Below are 11,619 nucleotides of genomic sequence, written 5' to 3' on the forward strand. Positions count from 1 at the left end.
TTCATTTTATCAGAATGGGAAGTGCAAGGGGAATTTTATACTATTCTTATAGTTGTGTCTCTCTTGTATTTCTGTAACACACTTTATATATCAAATGTTATTAAACTCACTGTGTCTTTAGGGTCTAGTACCCCTTTCTTATTACTGATTTGTACCTGTTACCAACTAATTCATTTTTGAAATTCCAAAGTTCTAACTCGTTTTCCTGATTTCTCTTTTTCTCGCTCTTTTATATTGCATTACAGATGACAGCACAATTCTTCATCCCCTTTGATTCCATAGGGGATCTTAGTTTTTAGACTAATAATAAATCTTGATTCTAATCGTCTTAATTGCTGTACTCTATCTCCCCCTCTCTCATGTTTTTTTATCATGGCTATTCCCAAATATCTCATGTGTAACCAATCTGCTCCCCTACAACTTTTTAGATGTTTTGTCATGGCATAATTCACATCACCCTTTTGTACTGCTCTAATATGTTCCAATATTCGCTTTTTCAATTGACACATGGTGTGCCCCACGTATTGAAGCCTGCAGAGGCTGGGTAGTTCAGCCCCAAATTCCACCGTCCAAATCGTATTGTGGAGACATCAAAATTATGTATCACAAAACAACCTGGTTTTGTAAGGCGGGCACCTGCGTTTTTGGTCTGGGGTTCGCCGGCCATATAGTGAAACCTACCAAACCCAGCCATTTCTGGAAACTAGACAAATTTTGAGGTTTGCAAAGGATTCTGGGTGACAGAAAAATTAGAAAAATGTGATGTGTCCACGTTGTATTTTGAGGCATTTCCTGTCACCGGCATTAGGCATACCCACACAAGTGAGGTATCATTTTTATCGGGAGACTTGGGGGATTGCTGGGTGGAAGGAAGTTTGTGGCTTCCCTCAAATTCCAGAACTTTGCAGTACCGAAAAGTGAGGAAAATGTGTTTTTTAGGCCAATTTTGAGGTTACAAAGGATTCTGGGTGACAGAACCCGGTGAGAGCCCCACAAGTCACCCAGTTTAAAAAAATATATTTTTATTTTATTATCATGATTTGGAACTCCGAGGGGATCCACATGTATAATAATACAAAACAATATAAATACATAATAAATTAATACATTTTCTAAAAATAAATAAAACTCCAAACCATCAATTCATTCAAAAATACTTCACGCATTACGAGAACTATCAATAAATGGCAATATTTAATCATGATATGACATGGATTTAACCTGCTACTTCAGATGCAGAGTCCCCCCCTCAACGAAATTAAAGATCGAGCCCCTCCATTCCTTCTTCTGGTAAGTCGCTCTTTATAACCAGGACAGCATAAAATGTCATGGGCAAACTAGAGGCCCCCCACCCTCAAAGCCCCCAAAAAAATATAAAAGACTCCTGCAGTCCCTGCGATATTTAATTTCGGCTCAAGGGCCCAATATGCAATCTAATCACAAAACATCAATATACCTTCAGGAAAGTTTGAAAAAATGTTAAAGTCCTGAAACAAAATTTTTCATTAGGGGGGTTACAACATAAATCTACAGTCTCCCTATAAGATCTAATATTTAACCGCAGGTAGAGGAGTTTCAACCATAATTTCCTCTGAGCAGCTAAAACTGGGTAGACAAATAAAATGTGCTTAAGATTCTGTACCCCACCATGACACAAGTCACAAGAATTAGTAGCACCATCCCATTTGGAAATTAAATCCCTAAGAGATACTCTATCAAGTCCAAGCAGTATACAAAATTGCCTCACACCGAGTGGGAGATTCCAAGTCAGGTAAGGTTGAACCACTTTCAGAGACACTGACTTGATTAAGTTCTCGAGTCCTCTTTTAGGGCGGCACGACTCAAGATCCATCGAAAAGCCTTTGGACCATGTCATCTCCTTCAAGATTTTTTTTAGGATTATAATGGGAGTTGCAGTAATGAGGTCTGGGTCCAGCTCTAAAAGCTATATTGCATGAATGTAATTTCTAAAAAATAAAACTGGATTGTCCTCTCAAATTATTAAAAATGTAATTAAAAGCCAGGTTTCTCAGTGTAGATTCCTCACTGTGTATGAGGCAATGTACCCTCCGGATCACGGGCGCACCACAAGTCACCCCATTATGGATTCCCCCAGGTGTCTACTTTACATACATGTATAGGTTTGGTATGTTTCCCTAGGTACTGGCTAAGCTACAGCCCAAAATCCACAGTGAGGAACTTTGCACAAAACACATCATTTTCAATGGAAAAATGTGATGTGTCCATGTTGCATTTTGGGGCGTTACCTGTCGCAGGCAGTAGGCCTATTCTCACAAGTGAGATACCATTTTTATGAGGAGACTTGAGGGAACACAGAATAGAAGAACAAGTGTTATTGCCAAATGCCTTTCTCTAAATTTTTGCCTTCCAAATGTAAGGCGGTGTGTAAGAAAGAAGTCATTTTGAGAAATGACCTTTAATTCACGTGCTAGTATGAGGACCCTCGAATTCAGAGATGTGCAAATAATCACTCTTTTTAAACTCCTTATCTTGTGCCCATGTTGGAAATACATAGGTTTCCTTGATACCCATTTTTCACTCTTTATATTTTATCAAATGAGTTGTTGTATACCCGGTATGCAATGAAAACCCATTGCAAGGTGCAGTTCATTTATTGGCTCTGAGTAGCTTGGGTTCTTGATGAACCTACAAGACCTATAGATCTCTGCAACCAGGAGGGTCGAGCAAACATAACGGTATATTGGTTTAAAAAACTTATCATAGTTGTAAAAAGTTATGGAAGAAAACAATCAGAAAGGGCTGTTTTTTCAACTCAATTTCTTTTTTTTTATTTATTTCAACTGTTACTTTCTGTAGGAAAATCTTGAAGGACCTACAGAAATGACCCCTTGCTGAATTAAGAATTTTGTCTACTTTCAGAAATGTTTAGTTGTCTGGGATCCACCCTTGGTTTCACACCAATTTCTGTCACTAACTGGAAGGAGGCTGAAAGAGCAAAAAAATAGTAAAAATGGGATATGTCCCAGTAAAATGCCAAAACTGTGTTGAAAAATGTATTTTTTTTTATTCAAGTCTCCCAGTTCCTGACAGCTGGGAAAATGGTGATTTTAGCACCATAAACCCTTTGTTGATGCCATTTGCAGGGAAATAACAGGTGCTTTCTTAGGCAGCACTTTTCTCCCATTAAAAAATGTTTCTGTATTTTGGCTAATGCTTTGGTCTCCTCCAGGGGAACCCACAAACTCTGGGTACCTGTACAATCCCCAGAATGTTTGAAAAAAAGGACACAAATTTGGTGTGGCTAGCTTATGTGCACATAACGTTATGGGGGTCTAAGCAAAAACTACCACCAAATAGCCAAAAATGGGCTCAGCACTTGGGGGGGGGGAGGGTGGAGGAGAAGGCCCAGCAGCTAAGGGGTTAATGGTCCAGCAGATGTGTGCAGGGTTGCAAGATGTTGTATACTATACATGCCACTGATCTGTGTGCCACACGCAGCACTAACTAACTCAGGTCATGGTGTGATGCATAACAATGTGAATAGTTACCTAAGATTAGCAGGACAGTGGTCAATGTATCACACGTGGTATGTCAAACGTTCGACCAACATTGTGGTGTGATGCTCCTCCATTATCTGGGTCATAGTTTGCAACATTTCCAACCTATGTCATCCTCACATATCTTATCATGTATGTATGGCCAGAGGGATGCCCTCACTACATTGACATACAACATGCCATAACACACAGCATCATCTACTCGTGGTGATCCAGGTAGTGTCCATGGTGTGATGTGAAAAATAATGACACTCAGGGGCATATTTATACTCTGTTTGCGCCAGATTTGTGTAATTCTTTTTTACGCAAATCCGGCGCAAACTTAACTCCATATTTATACTTTGACGCTAGACCCGTCTAGCGGCAAGTTTATGGAGTTTGAGTCATTTTTTTACCATGGAAACCTACCTTGCGTTAATGAGATGCAAGGTAGGTGTTCCAGGGCAAAAAATTACTCTAAGGCCTTTGCGCCTTATTTATACTCCTGTACAAAAATGGCGCACAGGAGGGGGAGGGCCTTAAAAAATGACTCTAAACCAGTTTAGAGTCATTTTTTAAAGCCTGGGTCAGGGCAGGTGTTAAGGGATCTGTGGCCTCATTTCCATGGTCTCCGACCATGGAAGCAGTCCACAGGTGCCCTTCTCTACCCCCAGGGACACCCCCTGCCACCCTCACCCACCCCTGAAGGTCATCCATGGATGGGGGGGGGACACATCTACAGTAAGTAGAGGTAAGTATTTTCTGTTTTTTTAAGTGGCATAGGGGGGCTAACTTGGGCCCCCCTACATGCCATTGTGCCCAATGGCCATGCCCAGGGGACATAAGTTCCTGGGCATGGCCATTGGGTGGGATGCATGACTCCTGTCATTTAAAATGTGAGCCTAACTATAACGTCCCTGTAACCTTTGTTTTTTTCAGTGTGTGTGTGTGTATATATATATATATATATACACATATATACACACACACACACATATGCACACACAAAATACTTTATTGAAAGTTCCACCGGAGGCAAATAGTGTTAATTAGCATGTGATTGGAGGCTCAGTTAAAGCGCAACAGTGCACACTCATGCTTAAGCCTGTGTCCAAGGGCCGTGGGGGCCTGAAACGCATTAGGCAACAACTGGAAAGAATTCTTAATGGCAAAGTCAATTTGAAAATACTTGTCTGAGAGAGCGTCTTCATCATGAGGGCAATTTTTGGAAATATATATACAGGGAGTGCAGAATTATTAGGCAAATTAGTATTTTGACCACATCATCCTCTTTATGCATGTTGTCTTACTCCAAGCTGTATAGGCTCGAAAGCCTACTACCAATTAAGCATATTAGGTGATGTGCATCTCTGTAATGAGAAGGGGTGTGGTCTAATGACATCAACACCCTATATCAGGTGTGCATAATTATTAGGCAACTTCCTTTCCTTTGGCAAAATGGGTCAAAAGAAGGACTTGACAGGCTCCGAAAAGTCAAAAATAGTGAGATATCTTGCAGAGGGATGCAGCACTCTTACAATTGCAAAGCTTCTGAAGCGTGATCATCGAACAATCAAGCGTTTCATTCAAAATAGTCAACAGGGTCGCATGAAGCGTGTGGAAAAACCAAGGCGCAAAATAACTGCCCATGAACTGAGAAAAGTCAAGCGTGCAGCTGCCACGATGCCACTTGCCACCAGTTTGGCCATATTTCAGAGCTGCAACATCACTGGAGTGCCCAAAAGCACAAGGTGTGCAATACTCAGAGACATGGCCAAGGTAAGAAAGGCTGAAAGACGACCACCACTGAACAAGACACACAAGCTGAAATGTCAAGACTGGGCCAATAAATATCTCAAGACTGATTTTTCTAAGGTTTTATGGACTGATGAAATGAGAGTGAGTCTTGATGGGCCAGATGGATGGGCCCGTGGCTGGATTGGTAAAGGGCAGAGAGCTCCAGTCCGACTCAGACGCCAGCAAGGTGGAGGTGGAGTACTGGTTTGGGCTGGTATCATCAAAGATGAGCTTGTGGGGCCTTTTCGGGTTGAGGATGGAGTCAAGCTCAACTCCCAGTCCTACTGCCAGTTCCTGGAAGACACCTTCTTCAAGCAGTGGTACAGGAAGAAGTCTGCATCCTTCAAGAAAAACATGATTTTCATGCAGGACAATGCTCCATCACACGCGTCCAAGTACTCCACAGCGTGGCTGGCAAGAAAGGGTATAAAAGAAGGAAATCTAATGACATGGCCTCCTTGTTCACCTGATCTGAACCCCATTGAGAACCTGTGGTCCATCATCAAATGTGAGATTTACAAGGAGGGAAAACAATACACCTCTCTGAACAGTGTCTGGGAGGCTGTGGTTGCTGCTGCACGCAATGTTGATGGTGAACAGATCAAAACACTGACAGAATCCATGGATGGCAGGCTTTTGAGTGTCCTTGCAAAGAAAGGTGGCTATATTGGTCACTGATTTGTTTTTGTTTTGTTTTTGAATGTCAGAAATGTATATTTGTGAATGTTGAGATGTTATATTGGTTTCACTGGTAATAATAAATAATTGAAATGGGTATATATTTTTTTTTGTTAAGTTGCCTAATAATTATGCACAGTAATAGTCACCTGCACACACAGATATCCCCCTAACATAGCTAAAACTAAAAACAAACTAAAAACTACTCCCAAAAATATTCAGCTTTGATATTAATTAGTTTTTTGGGTTCATTGAGAACATGGTTGTTGTTCAATAATAAAATTAATCCTCAAAAATACAACTTGCCTAATAATTCTGCACTCCCTGTATATATACACACACACACACATATACATATATTTACAAACTCACACACAGGTTTAACTTACCTTATTTATACTCACCTGCTTGGTAAAGGCACTCTTTATATTAAAAAAAAAAACACGTGGTAAAGGCATGTGCGTACAACACCCACTATAAGCAATCCTTACCCTGTGGTTATATATGAGAGTTTCAACCTAGGTGTGCCAATTCCAGGTGCTATCCCCTGCAGGGATGAGTAGCCATGATAGTCACAATATGCTCCTGACTGTGATTTGTATCTTTCTGCACAAACGTAACACCCTGCATCCAAGTTTTGGCTAAATACAGTTGTTAAAACAAATACAAATAAAAACAAATCTGCATGCGAGTCATGGCGCCTCCCTACAATCTCAACAATATTACGGAATAACATATTACAGTCTGCAACTCTGCATTTATATTATTAACAGTGCATATGCAGAGGTGAAACCTTGAGTGAGCCATGGTTCCCCTTTCCCCTCCCTCAACAACAGTAATAAATAGCTAATTATACTCTGTGCACCTGCATATGTGGTTTATGCCATGGTATTTAAAATTTGTAATTGTTTTAACACATTTATTTAATCAAAAACAGCACGCAGTGGGTGACATTTGTGTAGAAAAGTAAAAATCACATTCAAGAGGTGTTGTGACTATTCGGAAAGTCGTTTCTACGTGTAAACTAAATATTCCATGCAATCTGTGAGGCAGCACATCAAAGGTTACTTACATTCTAGAATGGTCTTTCTGGTAGTAACGATTTCTAAGTGCAGATACCTCATCTTTTAAACATCCCTAAGCACCAGTCTGCACCTGGAATCTTTTGTCATAGCTCTCCATTGCCAATAGATGATGCCGGCTCCATCTTGGCACCGTATGTGATGGGAGTGTGACATCACTGGAACCATATAGTGCCCTACCGGAGCTCAGACGTCAGTTCCTTGTCCATTTTAACCATACTATGGAGAGCATCAGATGGAATGAGATTGTGCGGTGCAACAAGCTATGTTGGAACCTTGTTAATTTCAAGTCTATGAACAACATTCAGAACAGGGATGAGAACAGGATCAGTGTAAAATCTGTAGGTAGACAAAGTATCCACCAGAAACATGGTTATCTAAGGTAATTAACGTTTTCTGCTGTTGAATACCTCTACCTGCATATTGCTATCCCTTTAAATAGATACCACAGAAGTACCCTCTGTGTGGGTCTGAAGTAGTAGTCATTAAAGGCAATCGTTCACTTCCCTTCTCACTTCTGTCCAAGCACTACTGCCTTACAAAAGTGTGAAGTAAAGTCCACGTCACCGGATGATTAATTTCTGCCACAGTAACACCTCTGGCTAGTGCAGATGTTGAAGCCTTTGCTCTAGGGCAATGAACATGGATTTCCTATAGTGGCTGCTTCTTAGCAAAGGCATAACTTCTAATGCAGAGGAAGCTCCAGTGTGATAAGGTTTTCTTCTGGACTACGTTACTCGTTTTGACTGCCTATAAACCAAATGAAGAGCTGGTTGCCAGATGTGATCTCTTATCTAGTCAATGTAAAATCTGACTACTCTACTAGGGTTCAGCCTATCTACTCGCTCCTCCATGGTGAGATGAGGAACAGTATAGATGGTTGTCAGGTTAATGGAATGTCCCATACAGAATGGGAGAAGGGTGGTTTGACAAACACCACTTCCAACTTGCAACTTGGTAATGTGAAATAACGTGACATACTGAAGTGATGGCCACCAGAAATATTCACCAGACAACTGCATATGGACTCAAAAGAGACCAGAATCAAATTGGTCAAAACTAAATTTAGGTCCAATTGGTGCATGACAGTGTAGGGGAAAACATATGTAAGCCCTGTACAAAAACGTAAAACAATCAAGGACTTGAAGAAGCAAAGTTAATTAGGAAGGGAGAGGAATTCTGAAATGTAATATCTAATTCTGTCCATTGAAGAACATTGTTAGACTTGTCAGAGAGATGTGCTTTTAAGGGATATACATTTTCATTGACACAGCTCCACCTTCCAGTGTACATCGATTTTGTGGAGGTGGGGCAAGCTGACAATATAACATTTTAAAGGAGCTCAGATGTCCCTGCTCAATCTCCTGCCACGAAGTTGGAGGCTCTGGAGGTTGGTGTGCGAACTTGGGTCTCCAACTGCGAAAGGAGATCCACTCTGAGAGGCAGTTGTAGCCAGGGACATTTGCAAATCGTCGTTGTCCTACACACCCTCCTTGGCCAGTCCAGGGTGATTAGAATGACTTGGGTTGGGGGAATTAAAACTATGGGGAAAATGCATAGTGAAATGGACATTTACAAATCAAATGAAGTGCCTCCCCCAAGACCACTTTTAACAGAAACTGGGAGCTCATAACTAGGTAGTGCACATTCACGTAAGGGGTGTAGAGGTCTACTTGAGGAGCTCGCCACAGGGTAAAGATGCCCTGGCCAACGTCTGAATGGAGATGCCATTCCTGGTCACCAAGATGACACTAACTCAGGCTGTCATCTTTGGTGTTCAGCAAGCCAGCTAGGTGGTGGGAAGCCAGCTAGCATTTCCCTTTTTAATGACATATCACATCATGGTTGTGCTGTGTCTGCTGTGCCAATGTCTGACTGCAAAGGGAAGGGAGGAAGGCTTTCTTGGCCAAGTGAATCGACTGCAGCTTTGGCAGGTTGACCAGAATACATTGATCTCTATTTCTTCTAGATGTGCACCCCGCCCTAGGGTAGATGTATCCAGCCCAACTGTAGCCACTGTTGGTGCAGGGCAAAAGGGCTTCCCTTGCATTAGGTTCTCCACTACCAGCCACCATAGCATATCCGTTGCTGTACTTGGGGGTTGATCCTGTTGGTGTCCAACCAGTCACCCCAATGTTGGAATCACTATGTATGGAGGCACCAGTGGAGAGATCCTTCATGTGCCAGTGTGAGGGCATGACATCTTGAACTTTTCCTTGCGAAGATAAAGGTTAAAGAGCCAGAGGCCCATGATCTGGAGGATCCACTGATCCAATATAATAGCCTTTCAGGCCTACAGAAAGGAAGACAGTCTCTTGCCAGTTGGACAAGTGGTCCCGCAAGGGAAATCTAAAGAGGCTTTCCAGCAGCTGTGGATGAGGAGGAGCACAAGAAGGAGGTTTGCTGGACATGCAAGTCTTTTCCATTGCCTCTGCCCCTATATTCCACCGGAAACTGATTTGGCTGCCGGATGGGATGGCAGGAGCTGGTGAAAGGCAAATCCCTTTGAGAAGCCCGAAACTTCACATACTGACTAATCTTGGGCTGGAGTTTACAATCTCAAAGACCATGCAGTAGCACTTCACACCTTGAATCTCTCTAGGACCGAGTCCTCTGTCTCCAAACAGCTGAGTAATATCAAAAGGCATGCCCATCTGGCCCATCCCCTGAAAATCCAGTAGACCTCAGCCATGTTTGCCTCCTCAGGGCTACCAAGAAGCACATGGCCCTGCCAACAGTGTTCCCTGTATCCAGGCCTGCCCTAATGACCTGCCTAGGAGTATCTAGGCCATCTCCCAATACCTATGCAAAGTGGCTTGTAAGTGATCTAGGAAGCTCTGCATCAACATGCTTGCCATTTTCCACAAGGTGTTTGTGGTTATTTCGAGCCAGAAAACATGCGCCGTTCACTACCAGTGGAGAAAACTTTCGTCCCCAGTCGCCTTAATTTTAGTAGGCTGTTTCCATGGAGGAACTGGTGTTGGCACTGGTTTGGGTGTTGGTGATACCAGAACCAGTACCCTTGGAGGGACCACTGGCAAGAGACTTTGCACCAGTGTCACTGTGGCATCGCTGGTGCTCCTTGTGGATAGCTCCTGAGGTCAAATTGTGCCAAGGGTATCTGTGAGTGGTATCCAAAATGGAGCCCAGGACAGTCCCACTGAAAATTTGCCATTTTGGTATGTAGGAACTATACCAGAAACTCCAGGTAAGCTAGAGAGGGATCTGAAGCCAGGAATGGAGCCTGCGTCAGATGGGGAACCTGCACAGGGGCTGTTATGGGATCGGGACAGGTCCTGGAGGGGGCACAAGATGTGGTGGCACTGCTGGTACATTGTTTTTGGAAGGGGTGATGTCAACCAACTCCAGCTCTGAGGAGGAATCCACTGGAAGAGGAGTCCATTGTGGTGAGCTACCTTAAGACTGTAAAAGACTTGAAGGAAAGTTGCCTTTTCTTATCTCCTTATGTTTCCTCCTCCTCTTATTTGATGATTTACAGGATGGAGAAACTTCCAGAATTTGAGGCCAGCCTTAACAGGCACTGGACTACACACTTGCTGCTCATGCCATGAACAAACTGGCCTCTAGCTTCTTGATGGTGTTAGCTTGCATAAGGCTGCATTTTATGCCCTGCCTCAAGTTGTGCTTTGGCTCTAGGCATCACAGGCGGATATTATGAGGGTTAGATAAGGTCACATGCTCAAGAAAGGAAGGAATGGCAAGTCTTGAATCTTGATTTCTTTGAGGAACCCATCTCCTAAGTAGTGCACCACAATTTTGAAGAACGTAGAGGGAATTCTGTTGTGAAAAATCAAGGTGAAAACCCCAGATTCACGTCAACTGACAGAAAAAAGGGAACAGTCAGGACACTGGTGTAGAGGTAAATGGTTTCAGTGGTGTTAAATCTGGCACTAAAGTCACCTACCGGTGAGGAAGATCTATATCAAATGTTTCCAGACCCAGTCTAGCACCTGGAAAAATTCAAAGGATGGGGAGTCAGTATTTAGAAGTATCAATGGTAGTCACGGGTTAGTGCCTCTAACCATCACTGACCATTTTTGCAATGCTTCAATGTGGCAGTGTCGATGCCTGTGTGCGAGAGATAATAAAATTCTCATTTCCAGGTTGTGTGTCAAATGATGCAGAAAAAGCACCTTATTGGAAATGTTGTATCAAAAAGTCTCTTACGCCTAGCTTGTGGATCCACAGGAAGTAAAACTCTCTTGCTTCCTATCCAACATTCATATTGAGCTTTGACTCACTATACTTAATTATAAATATTACACAGGCGGAAGTAACATCTATGTAGCTTCAGGTAGATCAGGAGAATGAAAAGGCTTGTTTTATTAACATTGGCACTTTATGACAAATCTGCACAAAACCTTCTAATAAAAAAAAAAAAATTGGAAGACTTTTTGCATTTTTAAGGTAGTGCAACTTTTGTGCTGCTCCATCCAGGGGAGAAAAGCTAAAAGGGGGTAAATGTGTTTCATGTGCTAATAACAGGTGCTCTTTAATGAACCTGCCATTCAGTTTGGCCGGTT

This window comes from Pleurodeles waltl, chromosome 2_2 (assembly GCF_031143425.1).
Source record: "Pleurodeles waltl isolate 20211129_DDA chromosome 2_2, aPleWal1.hap1.20221129, whole genome shotgun sequence".
NCBI classification, from domain to species: domain Eukaryota; kingdom Metazoa; phylum Chordata; class Amphibia; order Caudata; family Salamandridae; genus Pleurodeles; species Pleurodeles waltl.